Source organism: Meleagris gallopavo, chromosome 2 (assembly GCF_905368555.1).
Source record: "Meleagris gallopavo chromosome 2, MGAL_WU_HG_1.1, whole genome shotgun sequence".
Taxonomy (NCBI): Eukaryota; Metazoa; Chordata; class Aves; order Galliformes; family Phasianidae; genus Meleagris; species Meleagris gallopavo.
The window spans coordinates 14370940-14396556 of record NC_139405.1 but is presented as its reverse complement, the minus strand read 5'-3'; the positions used below and the strand labels follow the sequence as shown (position 1 = coordinate 14396556).

General features: G+C 41.5%; 1 long non-coding RNA gene across 1 annotated transcript in view; it reads right to left on the bottom strand.

Annotated features, from left to right (window-relative positions):
• Positions 1-673: 673 nt before the first annotated feature.
• Positions 674-25617, bottom strand: part of LOC109365845 (uncharacterized) — a 120453-nt gene continuing 95509 nt past the window's right edge. The window contains exons 3-4 of the long non-coding RNA XR_014881886.1: positions 6600-6673; positions 674-991 (exon numbers count right to left, since the gene is read on the bottom strand). This is a non-coding gene — a long non-coding RNA (uncharacterized LOC109365845). The remainder of the gene's footprint in view (positions 992-6599; positions 6674-25617) is intronic.

Here is a 25617-nt window from a genome sequence, read left to right as displayed (position 1 = left end):
GTATTTATAAACTCAGTCTTCTCCCCAGGCTGAACAGATTCAGCTTACTCAGCCTTTCCTCATAAGGGAGATGCTCCAGGCACATTAAGTCACTTATACTGTCATGTGGGAAACCTGAAGGTAGAAAGTGCACTGAGGCCTCTGGGGAGTATTTCCCAGCCCATCTTCTGCCAAGAAGGGACTTCTGGAAGTGTGTGGGACTGATCACAGTGCTCAACAGTGGTGGCAGCCAAATGTGCCACCAGGAGAGAAACTAGAGAAGAAATGAGGGGAGAAGAGAGGAGACACCTCTCACTTGCAGTGCCCGAGATTCCTGTGCCCCAGCTGTGCTGCATCTCCTTCAGCATCTGTGTGCTCTCACCAGCTTCTCACAGGCTCACCTCACTAACTGAAGAGGTGTGCCTGCCTTCAAAGAAATGTATTCCTCTTGGATAACAATAGATGTGCATTTGTTTAGCTGGGAGATCAAACAAACCCAGGTCAGATGGCCCTGAGAAAGCACTTAAATGAAAGACATGTCTAGAAGTAATGAAGACCTGTGCAAACCCTAGCCTTATTTCAGCTTTCAGAACAGATCAGCATCAGTAGAACCCTAAATACTGTATTCCAGATTGAATTTTGAAGCTTCAAGAAGGAAGACAAACCATAATAGGCCTCTATCATGATATGACAGGCTGGCATGGGTTGGCTCTGAATAGTCCCTTCATGGGAATGAGGGACAGATGAACTTTGTGAATTACTTTCAGTTTTTTATTTTAGAGAACAGTAATTCCCCTTGCTGCAACCCAATTTCTAACCACAGTGAATTGCTCTGAGCTCAGTCCCAGAGATTCCTATTTGTGGGAACAATCCTCATCTTCAGAAAGAGTAAGATGGGAATGAATGAATGAATTCCCTCAGGAAGAAGAGACTTTTTGGAAGCTTAAGAATGAAAAAAAAGATGGTTATCTGGATTGGAAGTGGCTCAGGAGATCAGAAGAAGCAGCAGCAGCTCTGGAAAAAGGAAACAAACCCAGTCACATCTCTTTTAAAGAGAAAAAAGGTTAAAACCCAAGGATGACCCAGGGACCAGAAGCTCTTTTGCTTTGGACCATCACCTCTAAAGACCCTAGTACAGTGGCCTCCGAAAAAGATTGAGGTCTTTAGGTATTGAGTACAAAGAGTATGAATAATATCACCTAATAAAGCACTGAGTGGGAGAAACACCTATTTTGATCTATTTGTGGGTTGTTTTTTCTTTTTAACTTCTGCACTTAAGTAATTGTCTCCCTTAAAAAAAAAAAAAGGTGTACATAACATATGGCAGAGGCAAAAAAATATTTTAAAGTAGTAATTACTTCTACTTAACAATTAGTAGTACTGTTTGAGGATGTTTTGAATGAGATTTATTGTATGCTTGCTCTTTTTAAATTTACAATTATTAGCTTAGCTCTGATTATTTTTCCACCAAAAATTAAGAATAATTTACAGCACTTTTTTTTTTTTTTTTTTTTTTTTTTTTTGAGGGGAGGGTCTGAAGAGAGGGATGCAAAAACAGGAAAAAACATGTAGGAAGGATAAATTTTTTTTGTATGTAAGCAACGTTTAAATAGAATAATTAAATTTACCATAATCAATAAAATGTGTGAGTCAAGTTTATTGAAGTGGCTATTTCCCATTGCATAATTTCCCTGGGGAACTTTCATTTTTAATTCAAAAATAATAATAAAAAATAATAAAAAAACCCAAGCCCCTGAGCACTTACTGTAAATATGCCAGCATATGTGTGAGGTTAAGAAAAGCACGAGCCTACACCCAGGAATCAAAGAGGGGCTTACCACTGCTTTGACACTAATTGTAAAAGCTAAACATTTTCTAGAAACATAATCAAATATTAACTGCCACGGGGGACTCATTCAGCAGTTCACAGTAATTCTAATAAGGTACAGAGCCTTTCACCTTTAGGTCACCAGTTCAAACCCACTTTGGGCTAGTTAGTAAACAGAAGGTAAATCCCAAGTCCAGTGGAGAGCCAGAGTACAGTATATGCCAGTGCATCTGCTGGGCAGAAGTGAGAAAGTGTGTTCGTTTTCTTCTTTGCATCCCAGGTCATCCATGATTACCCTGTGTCTGATGAGGCCATCTCTTCTGTGGACTCACCATACATTCCTTGGCCTCAGATCCTCCCTTCTGGAAATGGGATGGGAAACTGCACTTCTTGCTGCCCTTTCTCAATGGCATCTTGCTGCAGTGTTTTTAAATATTTCTGTATCCTCTCTCCCAATAAAACCTAACTAGCGATATCACTACTGTCCCTCTTCCGTGTGCACAGTTCCTCCTAATGAATTATTTCATGTACTTGGAGCACCATGTGGAAAACACACTGATCTAACATGTAATTGAAAATAACCAGCCCCCACCCCCTGCCTCAGGCTGCACAACAACCGGTTCTGCCAACAACAGCGCTATTTGAGAACAGAAGCAGAGTCCTCATTTCAGCTTTGCACCTGGCTTCAGGTAGGAATTCTCACACTGCTTGGAGCCACTGTGGCTTCTACATGAACTCACAACTGCAGCCTGGGCCCTCGGCACCGACACCGCTGACTGCCCCAAAGCAGCTCAAATTTTGTGCCAAACACCTACATGTCTCCCCACTACACCAATGTTTGGACAGATCCTTGCTCTACCATGACTTTCATGAGGAAAACATGAATTTGGTGCTTTTTTTTTTTTTTTTTTTTTCCCCTCCAGCTGACCAGAGGATGGCTATGTGATTGAACCAACCTAAGAACAGGTGGTGATCAACACAGAGTCTCCTCTCTGCCTCGCACACACAATCCATATCTTGTGTGCACAGACACTGCGGAAGCTGCCTCAGGAAATTGCACTTGCTGAAAACAAATCTTGTTGTGTTTAATTTGTGGATCTCATTTCAGGCTGAATTAGTTCCCAAGGCTTGGTAAGGCCAACTTACTGCTAGGCCACAACTCTTCTGGTGGGAAACAGCCTGCTGTGAGACAAGATCAGTTTGTGAATACATCCAATTCAAGTGATTATGATGCCACAGTCACATCGAAGCAGTGCTGCTGATCTGTTATACGGTGTGCTATAAACAGCTGCTGTTGCTGTTTTGCAGGATCTATCATCAAGTTAGGACGCAAGATCAACCCACAGGCAGGTTCAACCTCCCTAGAAGCACACTGCTTTATTTATCAATGAAACATGAGTCTTGGGCACTCCTCTGGGAGCAGAATGCAGTCTAGATGAGTTCTAGCTTGCTTCTGCTTGCTGTCTTTCCCAGGCATACCAGTTTCCTGCTTCTTCCCAGCCAGGCTCCATACACACAGTGAATTTGATACTTAAAGGTATCAAAATAATCAGTTTACTGCATGCATACAGAAGAAATGTCCTGTACATGCCCATGGTCTGTTCACGTGATGGGGAAGGGCTAGAGTGGAACGACCCCTTCCTATGGCTAGAGGAAAGCTAGACAAGGAAAACTTTGATATACTAGGAAACCCAGAGCTCAGAGGGGATGAATTGGAGGCTGGTTTATGGTATTTAGTCATAGCATGCAATCCCATTTTTCTGACTATAATGATATATATACATCCACATACATGTGTGAGCACACATAATAGTCTGAGGCCTTAATTGTGTCTTACGCTAATGTAGATGAAAAGTTGAGGAGCTGCAAGGAACAATTCTTTCATTGTCCTTTACACATCTGGGTTAATGTTTCCTCCTCAAATTAGTCCTCACCAGAATGTTCCCTCTCTGCTCACCACAAGCTAGCAGTGCCAATTTCCCTCCATGGCAGCTCCAGTGACAGCTGTTTACTTGGAAGCTCATGGATTTGATATATGGGTGCTAGCCACAAATTAATGGAATACTTTCCAGATGCAAAGTCTTTAAACATTCAAACAATAAGCCAAAAGCACTAAGCTGTTTTGGCCATTTTTTCTCTTCACTCTGGATGTCACTTGGAGATGATGTAAACACAATTACTTGGGACAACGAACAGAACACTTAATTGGTTTCGGAGTAACAGCATGAGTTGCTGGATGGCAGTCAGTTGATGGTGCCATTTGTCACCTGAAGCCAAGATCTGAAATGGCCGAGAAGGACAGTGGAATAAAGAAGAAAAAAGAAGTACTGAAGCTAACTGCTAGCAGGTGGCCTTCCCAGCCCAGTCAGAGAGCTGTGCATGCTGGCCCAGCCTCCCAGGTTCAGGTAAGATACACTTGGCATAGACTCTAAAGAACAGTTCTCAAAATGTCTCTGGAGGCTCTCTGGAGCATTTCAGAACAACAACAGAAGTGTGTGGAGGATGATTATAGTGAACAGGGATCACTAAAACGCCTCAAACCTCCCCTTGTCAGGTATCATCTAGAAGTCAGTCTGGAGCAGAGGAGCTAGCACCTAGCTCAGAAATGGAGACCCACATCAGACCCAGACATGTCTCTCTTCCACACTAGAACTTCAGCAGATGTCAGCTTGCATTACATGCACCCTAATTCTGAGGACTGGGACAAGTCCTCCTGACAGCATTTGAGGGCAAAAATCAGCATATGAAAGTGGGCTAAATTTCTTTGAGGCTGTAACTGTTCTTACCTTTGCTCAAAGATAACAACAGGTCAAATTGAAAACTTCTGTGAAGTAGAATGGCTGCACTGAAGCCGGATGGTAATGATTTATACCACCTCAGAACCTGGGCCAAGAAGTGTAACCGACTTCTTGGCCAACTTACATCACTTTTTTCTTATCCCTTTGCATTTTCTTTGTCATTTTCTTATTTGCATTTTCTCATTTTCTTCCCCCAGGATTTAATGTGATCTGGTCATTTGAGCTACCAGGACATTGATTTTTTATCCAGACATTTCTGGGGAGGAACCTTCTTACACACTTTTATCTACTTACAAATGCCAGCAAACATGAGCTGTGTGCCCTCATATTAGACAAGGCTAAGACAGAGCTCCAAGCAGCCCTGTCTGAACTTGAAGTCAGTTCAAGCCTGAAATACTGCCTGTTTGAAGGTTTCTTCTTTATTCCTTCCAATGTTGTGATTAATTAGAGAATTAATACATATTAAAGTTATCATCATCTTTACTAGATGGAAAAATTCAAATTCATTATCTAATGGGAGGAAAATAAGCATCATTTTACAAGGGCTTTAGAGCAACAGCGGTAATAACAAACCACCCCAAACTCTAGTCCACAGGCAGCGCAGACATCTGCTAGAAAAATACGATGATTCCCCCACCCACCACCCTCAAATTTAGGGATTTGTGGGGAATACGGGCCTTGCCTGAAGTTGCTTGGCAGGAATCCTCATGTGAAGTTCTTATTTAATGAAATCATGTGGTAGTAAATCAAACACAGAACCAGGAATAAGTAAATCCACCACATCCTTTGAAAAAAGTATGGTTTGATTCCATCAATTCAAGTTGCCTGGGCAATGAATTATCTATATTTGTCAACTAAAAAGCCATCAACCAACAATCACCCATCTTTTTGGTACAATTTTCTAATCCTCAGTCTCAAAGCTGAGCTGAGAGCCAGGACAATATGGACAGGTTAGTCACACAAAGAGCTGCTAGGACTAGTGCTAAGCCATTGTATCTTTGCAAAGTCTGTGCAAATGGCTCAAAATGCAAAACTTGTGCCCTTTGCAAAGTGTTCATATCTGAATGTTAAAAGAAAGGTGGCAAATTAATGTCATGAACAACATGAGGGAAAGCAGGTAGAAAAGTGGACAGTGCACATTGACATTATGATACAAAAAATTAGAAGTTGGCTTTATGGATTTGGTAGTTAGTTATGCTGGTGGTTGGTGTTGATTATCTGAAGGGTCCTTTCCATCCACAGTGATTCTATCTAATACCTTCTGATGTCAGAAGGAGCCTTAACACAGATCTATTTTACATGGCTTTCTTTGTGCCACGGAGGGTCAGAGCCATGGAAAGATGCTGAGTAGCTTTCTGATAAATTCATTATAATTAGGTCACAACTATTACAGCTCAAAGGATCTCTCACAGAACTTTTTTCTTCTGAGACTTTCCACAGAAACTATGCCTACTGAATCAGCAATATCTGTGTACAATGTTTGATGTTTTTTAAACTATGATTCAATTTTCTATGTTGTCTTTTTTATTTTTCCCTGAAAAATTTGATGTAAAAAAAGGAAGTAGTAAGTTCAGTGAAATTTTCTTTCTTTTTCTTTCTTTTTTAAGGAAACCTGCATTTTCTGTGGAAAACCACAACAAAAACAACCACTTCTTGTCAACATTTCCCTTAGGAGTAATAAAACATGATTTTCAAGCAGAAGAGAGAACATCAGTGTCTTTACAAACAAGATTTACAGAGAGATTTTGTAAGGAAGCAGTTGGGAGAGACACTGTATCAGATGTGTCCATTTTAACCATGACCCACCTGCTGAGACTGCTGCGCTACCTGTAGTTGCTGCTTAAAATTAATTCAATAACTTAATTACATGAGAACTCCCTTAGTTCTTCTCTCTTTAATTTAATGACAAAAAATACAAAATTTTCACCCTATCTCACTCCATAACATTATGAACATCTAATTTAATGTTATTATTTTTATAACTGAGTACTTACAGGTATTGAGATGATGGTTTTATTTTTGCTGGTCTGTCCTGTATTTATTGTTGTTTCAGCTTTGTGATTCATCACTGCGAAATCAAAATGAAATAGTCTTCAGAAATCTTGGGATTTCCTAGAATCCTCATCTGAATGTCATTTAAGAAGATTTGGCTTTATAATTAACCATTTCTGAGAGAGTTAAAAATATAAACAACTCAAATGTGGCATTTTTACAACCTTAATAAAACCAAATGCAACATTTACTAGGTACGCACTTTAACGAAAAGAAAAAGAAGAAAAAGGTTGCCATAGCAAAACAGCAAACCTGGTAGTTTTAAGTGAAACCAATGGTAATTGTAGAACAGCAAGGTGCACGTTATTGGCTTAAGAAAAATTCTGTCTTTGTCCTTGAATAGCAGAACTAGATAAAAACAAGAGATTACCATGTAGAAACAGGCTGAAGTGCTTAGCAAAAACCCAAAGTAACTTCTCTGCTGCATAGCAAAACCCATACCAAAAACGTCCCCGAACAGCCATGATCTTCAGCTCTCTTGAATGCCAGTGACTTTCCTAGAATTACTGTGGACTCAAAGAGATAAAGCTAATTCATAGATACATCCACAGTGTGTTTCCTCAAGCAAAATGGACTGCTGTAGGAATAAGCATAGGCTGTGGGAGGGAGGCAGTGGCGGCTGCTATGCCATACCCAGAGGGAGATGACCTGTGCGCTCTGTGATTCTTTATGGTCCAATTTACAGAAGTATGGAATGCACTACAGCTGGGTGATGTTATTTGAACTTCTTTTGTTTTGTTAAAAAATAAAACCAAAACAATTCCAGATAAGTAAAAATTTTCTTCTGCCTATTTCATAGCCCAGTTAAAAAAAAAAAAAAAAGTAGCATGTATTCTGAAACTAGGAAATGTTTTTATTCTTATATTTCCTTCTCTTTCACTAAAAGAAAGCCACATTCCAGAATGGTCCATGTGGGGCTCAATTAATGTTTTTTATTGTATTTTTTTTCCTTTCTTTCATTAACAAAGAAAATAAAACACCAGAAAAATCACTGACTCCAACACTGACCTCCTACAGAAGGTGCCTTGCTGTTACAAGCAGATACTGCCTGTGTAGATATAGCCGTGTGTTACCATGCCTGGTTAGATGAAGTGCTCTGAAATTAGGATCATATCATCATATGCTCTGTTTATTCCTTTCACAGCAAAGTAGAGATGAATTTGGAATAAGCCTTCCAAGATGACTTCAATCCTCTTCCTTTCCTAGCAGATATTGGTGCAGCTATCAGAGGCTGCAAGTGAATGCCATGTAACATTACCCATGTCAAGCTTTAGACTGCTGCACACAAAGAGCATTACGTTTTATGGCTCCTGCAGAATACTAGGGGATACTAATTTTACAGGTGCATTCTAGCAAACTGCAGTCCTTAATATCAGAATGTCATTAAAAATAATGCACTCCTTATGCCTGGGCAGTTAATTTAATATTAAATCAATAAAACATTTACTAGGACTGGTGAGAGGCCTGGTTGCTGACAGGAGACTCAACTCATGGCAACAAATGTCTCCTCACCCTTTGCATACAGCTGCTGCTTTATTGTAGAAGACGTTTTTCGTCCTGACAAATCACCTCCCTAAGCCCTAATGAGTGCAGAAATTCAGAACATTTGTGGGACATTTATTACTAAGAAAATACAAGGGCCTTTTGGGAGATTTGGATTGACAACAACAATCAGCTATGAGCCAAGCTCAGTCCAGCAGAGAACACAAAATGATTCTCTTGGCCCCACTGAAAGAAATTGCAGCTCTTTCCAATTGGTTTCACTTCTGGGTATGAAGGTTGGGGTGGAGCTCTTCCCTCCACTGACTTTCCACTGGTGGAGCTATTGCAGCCTCTATCAGGTTCCTGACAAAATCCTGAAATGACAGATTTCTGGGATAGTACCCATCACAAACTGTCTGCTGCTGAGTACAGGAAATCCCCTGGCAAAGCCACCTCGTCTGCCCCAAGGTTACTTCCTGTTTTACAAGAGTCATCCCAAAAGTAATGCCTCTATTTATTTCCATGGAAACTACAACAAATAAAAGAGTGCAGAAGCAGTATTTGACAGAGAAACTTCTCAGCTACACAACACTATTTCTGAACATAGTTATCACCATTAGCTATGCATTTTCACCAGTGATGAACAAGGGTTTGCATGCTGCACTTGTAACAATCTGCACAAGCAGAGGTGGCCCATTGTCACCACTGCTGAAACGCACCACCCACCGCCTCACTGTGTGACATCCACTGTTTGGTCTCCATAAGCATTCAGCAATGTCAGTGGGCACATTTTTTTCCACATGGAGGAATTCAATTCCCTCCCTCTTCTCTATATGTGCTTTCATGTGAAATGCTATTGTGCCAGTCTGCCCCTCTGCTGCCATCTGTCACACAGCAACAAAACGTGATAGGATACTGGTGGGAAGGTTCAAACTCTCCTGCCATACCACCAACACCTGCCTCTGACATCGTGGGACAACATCATAAAATGGGATGCATTACTTTTGGAACAACTCTCATATTTGAGCACAAAATCCAGAATTCTGCCAGTCAGGCTGATGGGTGATGTGCTATAGTGACATTAAGGGGATGACTGGGGAACACTGACTTCCATGAGCAGAACCATTTTGGGTATAGTTCACTCTGAAATGCTTCCAGCAGACTCTCCTCCTCCCAGCTGCCTCCAGGAGCAAGGACATGGGTACATACAAGGCTGGTGGAAGAGCCTAGTCCTTGCCTGATGTATATGCCTGGATGATGAGGTACTTCCTCCTGTGTCTTCCCTAAGCCCTGAGTATTTGGGAACAAGTCAGGGCCTGAGCAGCAATGACTTCTCCTGACACTGCTGGTGTTATTTGTGTGATGAGCCTCTGCGTTACGCTTACAGGAACACGTTAGCTGTGTCCCACAAAGCCAAGCCCAGACACATTTAATATCGAACTCAATCCCTAGTAGCTTCCCTTAGACTCAGCATTCCAGCACATGTAATATGATGAAAACAAATTTCGTGCCATGAAAGCAAAAATATGGGTAAGGTCTGGGAGCATATTTAGGATGTGGTTTTCATAAGCACTCAGCGCTGGTTTAACTCTGCTTCTATTACAGTCAAGGGTAAGTAAACCCCATTGACTTCAGTGGGAGCGGAATTAGGCCAGCACAGGGTGGTTTTGAAAATCCCACCCTTAGCTTTTATATAATGTAGAAAATAAGAATCACATGCAAACCTTCAGAGAGTAATTGGCCCATTAAAGTGCATATCGTTATTTATCTTAGCCACCATCTTCAAGCTGAAGATCTGCAGCACTGATAGATGTGGGCTGGTGACTGCTGGAGAACACCCTCAGGCCTGGGGGAAGTCACAGGGCCAGCTGAAAGCAATGCCTTGACACTGCTATCAGTAAATAACAACAAGGATTTTCTAAAAAACAAACATGCCTATAGAGCTGTCTGCATTGAAGGAATAGAAGAGCTTTTGATTGGAAGAACTAAAATCTTTATGTTTCACCTTTATGTTCTTTTGATCATCCTGATTTATGACAAAATTATCTTTGTGATGGAAAAACAAACCAACCCCTACATTTACCACCTCTCTTTTCAATGAACTTGATAACAGTGATACAGAAAAATGTGGATGAAAGCTTTTTTCACCAGCACTTTTTGATGAGGAGGTGCTGCTGTCCTGGCTAGCTGCCGCAGTCCTGCCAGGATCAGGAGCACACGAAGGTGGATTCACACACCAACCTGGAACACATTGTTCACCTGCCCATGATTCAGGAGAAGATGAAGAGGAGGAAAAAAACCCACTGTTTAAGGGGCTGTTCCCCGAAGCACAGCATTGGAGCGTGTCACCATTCAACACAGGAAGTCTCCATAGCAGGCAGAGAGTGAGGTGGCCTTGGAGGGGTTGTGCAGGGGCAACCGCCTCTGCTTGTTCCCCAGGTGTGTGGGACCCTTGTGTGTACAGCAGTGAGTCAGGAGTGACTCACGAAGACGAAAGACTTGTTCTCAGGCACCCAAGAAGCTCAAACACAGGAGCATCAGAACATGAAGGTATCTTTGTTGTGCAAGAGCTTGTGCTAGATTTGTTCATGAGAACTAGCAGAACAAAATACAAGGGGAATTCTGCATTTCATCAGTGCTTTGACATCACCAGCAGTGACAGAAGGATACGGCCACCATGTTGTTTTCTGACCCCAAGTGCCCCAGCTCTAGCTGAACCTGGGAACTCCCCACGTGGCTTGAATGGAAAGTGCTGTCAGCTTAATCCTGATGCTGTCAGCAGAGCATTTATCAAGCCAAAGTATCAGGTAGGGATAAAAACAACACGTGTCCTTCAGAGCAATGCAGTCAGTGCTCCCATTGCGCCCAAATCACTATTCACCCCTCTCTGCCCTGCCCTGGGCCTAGGCACATTGATTACAAGCACTTTGCTGATACCTTGCCATCTGTTGGCTGATTGCTGTTCACTCCCGTTATTAGGGCACAAGTGCCCCACCAGTAAGGCCTTACACATTCTGATCATGTCAAGTCCTTGCTGCAGCAGGGCTCCGTGGCTCAGGCTCAGCTGCTGAACCAGCCACTGCTCCATGCTTCTGGTCAAGCTCTGACCGCAGCACTGGGAGTGCTCTGCAGAGACCCTGAGGTTCCCTGAGATGGGAGTAGGGCTATCCCTGCTCCCAGCACTGTGCAGCAAGAAGAAAAGCCGCTGTGCACAAGCAGTAAGAGTGCTGTGAACAGGGACTGCAGTCCTGGGGTTGGTGTTACCACTCTATCTAGGTCTAGGTTCAGGCTCCTAGTTCACCCCAGAAAGTGCCATGGATGTTTCTCAGCTGTACCTGAAACTTTACTCACACTGGGAAGACAGCGGTACCCAGCTGCGGTCCTCAGCAGCCATAACCCTCACAGGCTCTTCATCTAGCACATGAGAAGTGACCCCTGGAGACTTTGGGCTATTGAGGGAAAAGATGCTTTTATCATACATTTTTGCCATAGCAGACACCCGGGGCTCTTTGCCAAGTTCCTCCGTTCTTTCCCCTGCTTTATTTGCACAGATGGTTTTGCCAAAGCTTGTCATCAACTTGGGGAGGGGGCAGTTGAAAAAAATAAAAAAATAAAAAAATAATAAAAATGACTGAACAAGTTGAAGAAATTGCAAATAGTAAATCTGGCACTCGCTAGGCCAAGCGCAATAAGTTGCTGAGGTTGTACTTTTCAGATTTGGCTTTAGTCTCTTGTAAATTTTCAGTTATTTTTAACCCACCTCTCTGAGAGAGCCTAGGAATGAGAAAGTAATCGTTTCATCAAGTCAGGCTATATAAATCTCCTTGGGGTTTATTATTTGCTGTTTCATTTTACTGGCACAAGTGCTCCTACGAAAGTACAATAACCTCCTCGTTGATTTACAACTTGGAAGCAGGCACACACTGAAAAACCCAGCGTGCAGCACCTGAGGAAAAGTGCACCAAGTTAATTGAAAAGCTTCAGGAAACTGGAATTCCTCGCAGTGATACTGTCACATGCGTCAGTCGCCAGATGTAACTCCAATTTTCTGCTTTCATAATAAGAATTCAATTGATATCCCCAGAAATAAAAATCTGCAGCCAAAATAACAGCGCATTTATCATCGGCAGGTTTAAGCCTTAGGACAGAGCTGTGTGCAGCTCTTAGCTGAAGGGCTAGTAAGTACTGTGGTTGCTTTATTTTCTTTTTTATGCATGTGTGGTTTTGTGCATGTACCTATGCATGTGCATTCCCACAGACATATACATATATCTCCTGAGGAAGCCCAAGATTAGAAAGAGGATGTTGTCTCTGGAGTGCTCCCATAGTCTGAGTTCACATCAGTGCCCTCATGCCTTTTTTTTTTTTTTTTTTTTTACCCATTTTGTTCTTCCGCTGAGCCCACATCCCCATCTTTCTCTCACACAGATTTTCCTGCAGGCTGCCCACACACTTGAGCTGTGCAGTCATTTGCCAGGTACAGGGGATACTCTCCAAGAAGCCTTTGATTAGAAACACAGATGCTGTCAGCTGCCTGCTCCTTTATGAACATATCTACATACATCCCAGTGGTAATACTTTTGTTGTCTTTTGGATATTTACGGATTGCGATCCTGCCCTGCAGGTGTGGCACCATAGAGTGGTAGGGAAAACTAGGCAATAGGCATATATTAACATCTCTCTGCTTTCTGGAGGTGGTAGCAAGAGACTTACTCTACAGAGGACCACAGCCAGACAGACACTGTTGAATGGCATTATTTTTATCCAAATTCAGAGGTTTCCTGGTTGGCAGATGTCCCATGCTACTGAGTGAGGCTTTTATTTTATTGGGGTTGGATTCATTGTGCATTACTTAATACAGTACAAAACCCCCACTTTCATGCTCTACGCTCACAATTTGCCTTGGAAGGCAACATATAGCACCCCTGAACATAAGGCCACTTTGATTTCTATATGTAAGAAACAGGCTCTGCATCACACTTTGGTGAGACCTTATCTCTATCTATAGGTTTACTGGTATATGAAGTCCCCAGCAGGGATCTAGCTCTCCTTGTAAAGATAGCAGGCATTTGTCTAATGTGAACATTCCCATGCAGATTTCATGTACATTAGGGTGGAAAAAAAAAGAGCCCCTTTGCTGTTTTTCCAACAGCTTTTAGGCAATGTTTGGCTTCATATACTTAGATCAACAGAGTTGATTTATGAATCTTCCTGTTAAAAAGGACAGCTTCTGGATGATGCACAAGTGATCATTTCCTCCCATGTATCTGATATCTGCAATTCCCTTCCAGATTAAAAAAAAAACATTCAATGCAATGAAATCAGTGTCCTCACTGGAATTTAAATTCTTTCATATATTTTGCATTCAATACTCTTAATATGTTGTACTCACATGTGTGCACACAAGCATATATCTATGTAGGTGAATAACATCTAAATAAAATACACTTATATTTTACACATTGTTTGCTATATGGAGGCAAACACAGAAGACCACCAAGACTCATGGATACTTGCCAAGAACACAGGTTACTGCAATGTTCTTTGCCTGAAGCCAGTGCTGCAAATCTCCCTCTGCATTCCCATCAGTGGGCCACAGCAGGAACCACGTGCTGAAGCCACACAGCACACAACAACGGCATAGCCCTGACTTCCACCTATTTGACAACCAGCAGACCTTTGATAGCCATCAGGATTTCTACCAGGTCCCTGGGCTTCCTGACCCTCAAAGTCCTAACAGCGCTAGTCACAGGAGCAGCAGTAGGCTCACACCATGGCTGCGTGGGAGATCTGAATACCTTCAACCAGGTTTTGGGACCAACAGCAACATGTTTGTGACTCCGGCACCTTCCAGAACAAACCAGGTTGTTCTGCTGTTAATGCACACCTCTCAGCATTTGCTCTCAGTCTGCACAAAGCTAAGTTTAATATCAACAACAAAAAAATTTATAGCAACTTAATGATGTCAGCTAAATATTGCCTTATCACCATGTTAAACAGTTTAATCTCTGTTAGTAGCACATGTATTGCACTCAGAAGTAAAACAACTCAAGTATGAGAAGCCAAATTACTTCTCAGATTTATTAGACCTTTGATATGGGCCAATTTCCCCAGGCAAACAAAGCCCTTATGGGTAGCACAACAAGCACAAAAAAAGCCGGTCTGGAAATTGGTCCCTCCTCAGCACTGCCAGAAGATACCACAAGGCCGCAAACCTCCTCTCCATCCACAAATGCTTGGTGAGAAATACCATTCTCCTGCTGACTATCAGGAGGCTTCTCCCACCAGCTGCCATGCAAGGGCTGTGAACCTCTCCTATAGATGTAGAAGAATGACATCTAAACTTGTTATGCCATTCAGATAAGTAACATTTAGGTATTTTCCACACAGTACACCTCTCACACCTGAGATCTTCTTCCCTCTTTAATCATTTGCCCAAATCACACTGGTGCCTGATTTTCACGAGACCAGGCCGATGAAATGGTGAAGGATGCATCTCACAGGAACAACTGACCTCCAGGAACAGACTAATGAGGTAATCCTGCAGAGAGTGCCCGTATTGCTCTGCAATCTGTGAGAAGAGCTAAGTCAATGAGTCAGTCCAAAGCACTCTTCATATTAACCTGCCTCTAAAGTTTAGGTAAACTTCCTGATCGCTTAGACTTTCAATTTATTTTTAGGGAACTATTTCTAGTAAGTGGTTCAAGATGGATTATAGTTTAACTGGAAGCTTGGGAATAAAAAGATGGCCACAGGAAAGCTGGGTTCAATTCTTGCCTCTGCCACAGACTTCCTGTATAAATCTCGATGCGTTGCACCAGGGGGGTATTCACCCATCTAACTCAAAACATCTAATTTCAATGCCTATATTAAGAACTCAGGCTTCCATTACAATCCATTGAGTGAGCTAGCCTGGGCTAATTCAAAGGACTCTTAGAAGCAGTGCACTTACAAGCTACATAGGGAGTGGAAGCTTCTAATCTGAGAGCATAAGGCAAACTCCGAAATCCCCTCTGCCCTTCTGGCATCCTTGGAGCTCAGCCATCCAATATTTTGCAAGGAATTTTAAAACATGAGACTTCACATGTATCAGATTCAGCTCTGGACACTGTTGGGGCTTTTTTTTTTTTTTTTTTGAGGACTGTAAACTTCCCCTTCACAAAACATCCCATTTTGGATTGATGCTATATCAGAATCTGAAGATTGTGCTACTGAGCAGCTACTCAGAATCACGGGGTGATAAATTAAAACAGGAAATGGACCATTTCTATTATCAGGGTCACTGTTGTCAACTCCTAACAGGGCAATTGACTTGTCAAGCTGTCTCTGAAAGCCAGAGCTCAGATTTCATTGCCTTTCACTTTTTTTTTTTTTTTGGAAGAATCTCATACAAGGGTCTCTGAGCCTGTCTTTCACCCAGCTGGTAGGGAAATTCCAAGGACGAATCCTGCTCATAAATTGCAGAGCAGATGATGAGAGTCTCACTGAAGCTACTGTGTGGAAATATTAAGTACAAGTGCTAGAGATGTGCATGCAAACAGACGAGGATTTGCTTGTGTGTCATTATCACACACGGATGACATTTTAAATAGTGAGAGATCATTTGGAAAAAATCCCAAGATACTTCTAGCATCAAGAAAGAGAAAGCTCTGATGCTCCAAGGACAACAATCAAATCCACCTGTTAGAGAACCAACAGAAGAGACCAAAACTCTTCCTACCTGCGTTTTTGTATTTTTATGTAATACGCACACACACATATGTACCCATACACATATGCAGACATGCAAAGCAGTTACACCAAAGAGAGATCAGTATTGCTTAAGAGCATTTGGTCAGCAGAAGAGAGAACCCCTGCTTTAATCAGCTTCCAGGCCAGAAGATACCAAGCAAGGCAGAAAAGCAACTTGTTTGGATATCATGTAACAGAGTAATGCCAGAGAGGAGAATCCATTTCAAGAGCATCACCATATGCTTGGGTCATACTTCTACCCAAATTAGAGTTTCAGTTTTCCAAAATGGAGCAGTGCAGAAACTCAAGTGATCATAAAGGGAAATGCCACAATTACAAAAATGTGCTTGTTCCAAAACCAAAATTGCTCAGTGGTCAGCTAATAGATTTTTGCCGTTAAAGATTTCTTTTGCTGGTGCTGCTGCAGCAATTAAATCAAAAGATTTCTGTTATGACATTGACATTCTTGTTTTTATTACTGATTAAAGTTTATTTTTCCTCTCTAGACAAAGCCACATGCACTTTCCATAGAATACCTGAGCTTCAGTGCAAATAATTTCTGGAAGAAAAAGATTCTGTTGGAAAATAGCAACCAACTCTCATAATCGTGGTTCAAAACCCAAACACACCCAGATGTGCTGTGCACTCATGTTATCTTTGGAGTAGCTTGAGTCTTTGTGGTGTCCTCATGTGATGGCTCTTGGGATGGAGAAAGGTGAAATGAGAATGTGTAGAGCTTCTCTGCCTGGCACTGCAGGAATGCCTCCTCTTCCCTCCACCTCTAATAAGGCAACTTTTCCTCCTAGTTCCATGCTCCCTACCACCTCACCCCCAGTTTACCCTCTTGTCATTTCCTCTTGCCCTATTCCCGCCATATCATGTTTCCAGTTCAGAATCTGTAGATCCACAATTGTTTAAAAAGCAGCTCAAACTTCCAACTTATAAACATTGCTTCCTCTGTCTCCTGAATTTATTTTAATAGCTGATATTTGAGCCCATGGGATTGTTTTAACTAACACTGTATAGTCAGAAGGAATCACTTTCCTCCAGGCTAGCTCTAGGTCAATAGCATAAGGCAAGACCCCCTCACATTTCATTACCCAGGGATCAGATCCCCTTTCCCAATCCATCACTCTGAAGCTCGTTCCTCCTATTCCTCTCAGATTTGCCTGCATGATTCATGCGGTGCCAAATCAACAGTATATTTGCTTTTTTCTCAGTTCATTGTTTTTATTTGCTTACATGTTCCCTGTCATAGTTCAACTCGTAAATCAACGCTGGTTTATTTTCTACAAACCCGTTGAAAGTTTGAGCCAGTTTCCACTGTTATGAAAGACTCCCAATACTACATGTCCTTTAACAGGTGGAAAATGTCTTAAGAGGCTGTTTGGATGAGAATGATTTTCTAAGACAAAGCAGTATTTATTTATGACTTAATCGAATTCCAAAACAAAGTAACAGTTCCCTGCACCAAATTATCTCCTTATGATGCTATCCCACTAACATATGGGTTTATTACTTAAATCAAAAATGTAATATTGAAACCATTTCTAGCTATTAAACTTGAGTAACTGATTACAGTAAAGCAGCATTCCCGAGATACTTTAACAGAGAATTTTTCCTTAAGACCACCACTAAATACCTATCCAAGCTAAATTTTGAATTAGAAAGCAAGCAAAGAAACAAACAAACAAAAAAAAAAAACAAAAACAAAAAAAAAAAATCAGACCCCTAAAACTCTTTACTAAACCTTTATTTTTTTGGTTCAGAAGAGCTGTTGATTACTGGATTATCAGTGGAACAAAACCATCCCTTTTTCGGCAATCTAGATTTGAAGAAGACATTGCAAAGAGGAACCCCCAAACCTAAGTTTGGTGTGCATTACCCAGGTGAAAGCCTGGCTCAGCAGGCAAAGCCCAAACAGTTCCTGCTAGCAACCAGGTTCACTTACGCTACCTGGCTAGATATAAAGCACAACAGAGAGGAGGCCTGCCTTTGCAGCTGTATCTCACTTCCTCTCTGTATGGAACAGTGTCTCATTGAGGTGACACTGCTGTTCTAAGGGCACAGAACAGGGCCCTCATGTGTATCCCCACATCCTGATGACTGGACAGAATGGTTCTTCTCCTCTCCACATTCCACACTGCAGTGGGATGCAGTTCCTGAGGCCATTTGGTGCCTCTTTCTCTCACTGGCTTCAGCTTCCAGCTGTCAGCCAAGTGGAGTGCTTTAAACCACTGCGTTTCTCAAATATTTCTTTCTCACATGAATGACATTAGCCACGGGAAAAAAATCTGTTTCTTGGTTAGGACACTGAGGATGTTCACTAGCAGCTTGGATGACAACCACATGTCACAGGCTTAACGTCTACACAGCAGAAAGGGTTGTGGTGTGATGATGTCCACTTGCAACTGTAGCTCCTTGGCCATAGGAGAAACGATCTACACCTCATCCTACCTGGCATCAGAAACGGATTCTGAAGCACTGTCCTGGCAAGAACTACAGGCTTAAAATGGAGAGGCCTACCCCACTAGGATGGGACAAAGGCTTTTTCCAGCTGCCGGACCACTCTCGAAACAGTCTACAAGTCAGAAGCTTCTGATGTTGCCAGCTTTGAAGAAACATTACACTTCTGGATTTAAACAAATAACATCACAAAAAGATTGAAACACATTAAGAATCCGACTTCACGTTTAACGCACTGAAAATACATCCCATCATGAATTCTGACAAAAACCTTGGCAATTCTGTGAAAGATTAGAAAATAATCAAGAATAACTGAAATGTTTAATTTCTGTAATGCGTCATTAGGATTTGGGCATATAACATTTTCCAATATTTTTACTACAATGAGAGTATGATTCTATACAGTATGTTGTTTTAGATGGGAAAGCTATAAGTTTTTTACTGAAAAATATTCCAAATCTTTGCTTTGACGATTTTGAGCTTTCCTACCTCGTTTTCTGTTCACACAAAAAATTGATTGAAACTGATACTTTCTTTAAGGCATTTCAGATTTGATGTATCAACATTTTCCAGCCACAGCACATTTACTTTAAAAAAAATCTCAACCGCTTTGGACCGTTGCAATGAAAAGCATTTTACAGGTTTATAGTTAAAAAGATTATCACGGTGGAAAGAAAAAAATCAAAAATGAAATACTCACCCATGTTCTAGGCTCACAGTAAAAAGAGAGAGATCCTCCCCCCGTGGCAGTCAGCCCTTAAATGGGATCCAAGAGAGGTGCAGCCAGGCTCCACCCCTTCTGCTCACACAGCTGAATTGCCTTCACCTGTGCTCCCAGGGCTGACCAGTCCTTTCCCCAGGTGCTCAATCAGTGGCTCAGGACGTGACTTAACAGTTCCCATACACCTGCTCACAAGCTGTCATCTCACATCAACTAATCAACTATAGCGTTTTGCTTGATGGAATTACCAATATGGATCTGTTGTCCGAAATCCTTAACAAAAACACCTGAACTGATCTGCTGTAAAGTCTATAGAGTTGGTTTCTTCTTTCTAATCACTAGTATTAGTGATTAGAATGTTTTTATCCAAGTTAGCTCTGCATTCAGACCAGGTATGTGCGAAGTCACAAGTTCACCTATACCATTCAGTAAACAGAAGGACAATAGATACAACTGAAAATTAAGAAAGCACGAGAAATTAACGTGCTCCTCATGGGCTCAGTTCTCATTTACTAAGCGCCATATACTAACACTTGTCATTGAGACGAATGGGAAGCAGTGTGTAAAAGCAAGACCAGATCCTTTCAGATGAAGGCATGGGTATCTAGCAATGCGAGCAGACAGCCAACAGCCCTGGCTTCGCTGCCTTGATCCCTGAGACATGAAGCAAGATCAAGGTTAGTATCTCTGGTTAATATGCCATAGCCAAATGCACTGGTACAACATCTAATGAAACTCAGTGGGCCAGAACTGATAGTCTGTTCAAATAGACATTTCCTAACATCTTAAAGTATATTATTTACTTCTACTTTCTGTTTGCCAGAGAATAAAACTAACTCTCCCTACCAATTCTAATTAGACCAGGTAGAACAGCTGGAAAAAATAATCACATTTTCAGGCACACAGGCCTTTTCTGTGTAGGTCTGTAGCCCAAAAGCTGTTCCAGCTGTAGGAGCTGATCTAACAAACAAGACTGCCTTTACCTGTGAGCCTTGTCTGCCTTATGTCCATAGACAGTCCAAGCTACCACAGCAGCACTGCCTTAACTATGTTTTTAGACATTCCTGGCACAGCGAGACTTTAAGCTTAATTCTTACCTCTGGAAGTAACAACATACTGGAGGGCAATTAAAAACACACCAAAAAGGGCTCTTTCCTTCTATTCATCCCTTTCTGAGCCTCCCCCACTGGAACCAAAATTTCATAAATCCAATTAGGAGGGGAGCTAGAAAGGTTTGGATTTCGTACACTCACCTTAAAAGACTGGATTATTTGCTGCAGCCCGAGACACACTGCGGGATGCCGCTGGTGGACATGGACCTGGGTCTGAGAATTCCTGCTTGCTACTATGAAAACGAGAGGTTTGTTGCAATGCACACAGACCCACTATTATTAATTTCCTCCAGCTTCTGAGCAACTTTTGAATTGTTCGTCATTCTTTTTGAAAGTGATTTATGGGCTATAGGGAGAGAAAGAAGCAGGGGTTTTGTAAATAGTCCCTCCCTTTCATTCCATTTCAGCACATTAATTGCTCATTGTCTGTAATTGGAAACATAAAGGGCATTCCTACTTGGATCACATGCAGACAGCTGCCCTGATGTGACTCTTAATGTACAATAAACTTCCAGTGTGGTACCATGGACTTGCTTGTTTTAATAGAGCTAAACATATATGGACTTTGCAATACACAGGAGTATGTCCAACATGTGCTTTTGGATGAAGAAAGATTATTTAAGTTTCCACTTCAAGAACATTCTTCCTCTTTAGACATGAATGTTTTAAGTAAATAACCTGAGTTCACATAAGTATCCCCACGATCTCACCCTTCCAGTTTAAAGTCAAACTTTAGGGTAGTTTTTGGCTTTCCTTCATTGAGGCAGGTCCTAGAACTCCCTCAGAAAAGAGAGAAGGAAAGAAAAATAAAGAAACATAAATGGCTGTTACTCAAATACGGAGAGTTTTCCACTTAACCAGGCTTATCTTTGTTTCTAAGCCCCTTTAAGTGTAAAGGGGTCTAATGCAACCACATGATTTTATTGGATTGACAGCCAATTTCCCAGACTATAACTTGCGTTTAGGAAATGTGGCTAAGAAAGCGAGGAATAGGCCATTAAATTCCACATTGCTGTGAACAAACAGCAAATGGATGGTTCTCACACACAGAAGGAAAGAGGAACAATTCTGTACTCCACACCTGAGTTCAGTATTAAAGAGACTCCTATTCAGCTAAGAATCTCGCTCTTGATTTTACTGTGGGAACTATTTATAAAGACCACAGCTAAATGAAACTCTTCCAGTAGTTTCAGAGGAAGTCAAATGAAAACAAGTTATTTTGAGTCAACCTTTATTGAGAGCACTAAGTAAAGAGAAGTCTTCAGGAGGAATATTAAGGTCTTGAAACTGAATCTCTGGAAGAACTGCGGGCAAGCTTTGGAAGACTCTTTGTGCCAGAAGAGGCATCTGAGGGCTCACAAATCACTTTGTCTGCCAAACAAGGTAAGTTTGGAGATTTTACCTGAAGTAGCATAGGAAAAACACAACTCATTTCTTCTACTAGCAGATTCATGGGATTGGAAACCTCCAGTGCTGAGTGGGAACAAGCAACTGGAGTGAGAAGCCTTGTTCCAAGCAGCATAGCTATTTGCAAAATGAATGCCTGCCTGCAGTGCAGATTCCTCCTTCAGAGAGGCACAGATCTCCTTTCTGCTCCCTAGAGGCATCAGCACACCAAAACCAGCTTAAATTTTACCAGAGTCATTGACTTCAGAAGAAGGAAGAAGTGCTCCAAAGGGTGCTGTCACTTGAGTGCAGCAGAAGATAGAGAAGAAGCTGAAATCCTGACTCTGGACCAATTGTTGCCAGATAAAGCATGCCAATGATCTGAGGGAATTTGAAAGAGTTAAAACGTCCAGGGAAAAGCGTGTTTATTTCAAAGCTCACAGAAGCCTTTCAAATGAAGAAATAAAGTTCTTCATCTCTGAATGCATGAAAGAAAATGTTTTCAGAACCCTGTTATTAAAGTAGAGGCCACACAAAACAAAGAAGATATTTTCATTACCAATGCTAAATTCATGACCTATACTTCTGTCATTTGCAATACAATGCTCTTGCTAGGTGCTGTACAGATAAACAGCAGAACGCTGCCCCTCTGGTATGCTCAGTCTCTGCAAGGAATACAGAAATATATGCACTAAATGTCCACTTAGACCTCCCTCTTATTTTTCTTAGACAAAAAACGCTAGCTTATGCAAGTACCCTGTCCTGGTTATTTTCGACTTAGACTTTTATTCGTTTTCATTTGTTGAATAGTAAACAAAAACTGGCATGCTGCGAGAAAAATGATTGCCTCAATAGAAAAGTGCCCGTTTATGTCATCCCACAATTATTTCAAGCACTATAGTTGAGGTTAGTCCCTCCAAGGCATGTACAAATTGCAAATACACACAAATAATAATGCTCCTACTTTTGGAAAATGTGAAGCCCTTTGTTTTGGAAAGGTTGTTCCTATTATTTGTGGCTTGCAACTGTCATCATTATTCAAGCCTTGTCTTCTTTCATGATTGTTCTGCAGCTACTGGGTGCTTGAGAACTTCCCAAAAATTAATATACTTCAAAGAACCAGACATTTTGTATATAGCTTAATTACAGCCTATATAATTAAGTTTTAAAATGATAAAAACTCTTTTGTGCCATACGTGTACTCAGGCTTCAGCTCACAGGCAAGCTACTACATATCATCCGATGGAGCAAAGGGCCAAGAAATTCCATTTCATTAATTGTTTCCTCCAAATCTCAAATGTAATTACATATTTTCCAGGGACCTTTGACATTTTCACACTGTGGCTTGGAATCTGATCATACCCTGAAGTAAACTGTCTGGCTGGTCAGAGACTCAGGAATTAAGGTCTCTAGCGAGGTAGACTTGGTCTTTTTCAGACTCCAGAAAAAAAAACGACTAGGCTGTGGAGGTCTGGGTCAGATTTTGTTATCAGAGCCTTGAAAGGAAACAGAAAGAGATGAAGAGCTGAACTCTTATCTCATGTAATTGCTCTTACAGGAATCAGAAAAGACACCAGAATAAAGAAAAGTCTTTTTCAAATCAGTCAAGGCTGCCTTGTAGGAACTGAAGGGATTTTTGAACCTCGTTCCTAATTAACCTCCTTGGATTTTGTGCTCAGGTTTCTGGATTCTGTTTTTGAGCACAAAGCCAAGCCATGGTGAACACACAAACGTGATCCAATGAGACGTAACGTTCACACACCAGACTCTTCCAAGAAACATCCCAAAAGGTTGATGCTGCTAGGAGTGGGCACAAGGGGCTTGATGCCATCACACTCATTCAGGACAGGCACACCCATGCTCTACCAGAAGCAACAGTGATTTTATTAATGAGCTGCTCTTTACTAATAAGTAAACCATGAATGAACTCACTGCTTGAGAATCCACTGATTCACAGTAGTGGGTCCAGCCCACCATTTAGGTTATTCAGGAGAGTTTGATGTGCACACATATGCAAAACCATGATATACATGTCCATCATGTACATGTTAGCAAACAGTTTATTTACTGTTTTGCAAACTGTATGCCAGGCATCAATGCAATCAATCTGGTACTTCTGCAAATGCAAAATTCACATGAAAATACAATTTTTATTGTAGTACCACATGCTGTTTTTTTTTCCACCTCAAAACACTTTTCCTGTATTGCTTTGGATGACAAAGCTCTCAGACAAAACATCTTTCTTCGAAATTTTGTTCTAGTTTCCTTTACCTCTGTGAACAGGATAGCAGCACCTTATTAGAGACAAAATTGATGAGCCTCCATGAATCATTACTTGGAGCATGGAAAGGAAAAAAGAAATTTGGCAAGCCCTTAGTCAGTAATATGCACTTCTAAAACCTATGCTTTGAAAGGGCCAAGTTATTACACTGTGAAAAGTAGTTACTCAGCACGTGCTGTAACTTTTCATAGGGATTTTTAGGCCAAATTTAAAGAGTGCTAATGATTTTGAATGCCAAACTTGAGACCCTACAGCAGGATGAGGTTTTAACAAGATTTGAACAACTGTCCTCCCTCCCCCTGGGTTATGCCTCTTTTGGAGATTTGGATTTTTGGTGCCTTAAAATTAAAGCACTTCACATCTGCACTCATGGAAAATCTTGGCCCTCACATTCTCTGCAGCGCATCGAGAGTAAAATCCCACTGAAGGGAGTGGGAAAGCTGCTGTCATTCACCACAGTATGTTGGCCTACCAGGAATGTCATTCATTATTAAAAACAGGGAAAAACCACAAGTGCAAGCGCCTCATTCTGCAATCTGAGCGCACGCAGTGATGGGGCACACCATTTCACTGCAGACAGCCTCATTCACGTACTGGCAGCAATCTGGCCACGGCAGCTCAGAGCTAATTTATTCTGCTTCCCTTTTACCTCATCTAAGTCAGCTATCACCAAGGGGAAGCCTGCTGAAAGGTTCTCTGACAACAGTTTATATTGAATGCTTTAGAAGATGGCATAACCCGAGGGTGATGTGCAGTAAAGGCCAGCACCTACTCTCTTATTCCTCTTATTCATTTATGATTTTAATAAATAACTAAAAGTACTCCTGAAGGCAGACTAGAGATAACATAATTAATAGTAGAACTTAATTCCCAGAGCTTGCCAAGTATCATAAACAGGTGCTGTTACAGGGAGAGCATGGAAGTTGAACCTGATTCCTCCATTCCCAGTACTCCAGCTTGCTGCAAGCCTGTAAAGTCCAAGAGCGAAGCAGGCAGGCCAGAAATCCAGACTTCAGGAATAGGCCGTCAGTTCCAAGGCCCTGCATTACCTCCTTGCCCCCATTGGCCATCTGGCTCCACTGCAATTTGAGCCCATCTTTAACATTTCCCAAAGAAAGGAGAGATGAAAACAAAAGGATCGTTTACTTCCTCTAATTGAGAAACAAGATAGGAAGACAGATAAGCCAAGGAAAATTGGCTCAACTCCACAGACTTCAACTGATCTTAGAGACAGAGTGATGAGTGGGGCATAAAGAATGTGAGCATGCTACTATTACTGCTTTGTGACAGCAATACCAGTCTGTTATTTGATGCGCTCCATCTCTGGATACAGAAACAGAGATGGAGAGGGCAATATCACAGAAATGAAGTTGCATCAGCCTACCCAGAAGGAGGGACCCCAGCCTTTTTTTCCTTGTCATTCACAATACGATTTTTTTTTCCTTGCTAAGACAAAAATAATACAGTGCTAGTTGTTGCCAAATAGCCACTTTTGAAACTTGGGCCCAGTCATTTTTAGCTAAGCAAACTTGGCACAAGATGAGTGTTGCGTATGGATGGAGTTTACAAAGCGGGAGGTTTGCCAGGATTCTACTGCAACTCACTTTGAGGTCTGGTGCCTCACCTTCTCACCCTACAACGAAGATTAAATGGTCTTCTAGCACAGGAAAAAAACACCAAAAAAAACCCCGATGCTATTTTTTCCTTTTCCCTCCTTTGGATTCTAGGAATTACAGTCCACAGGAGATGAACTTTGATAGTGCCATGAACAAAAACATAGC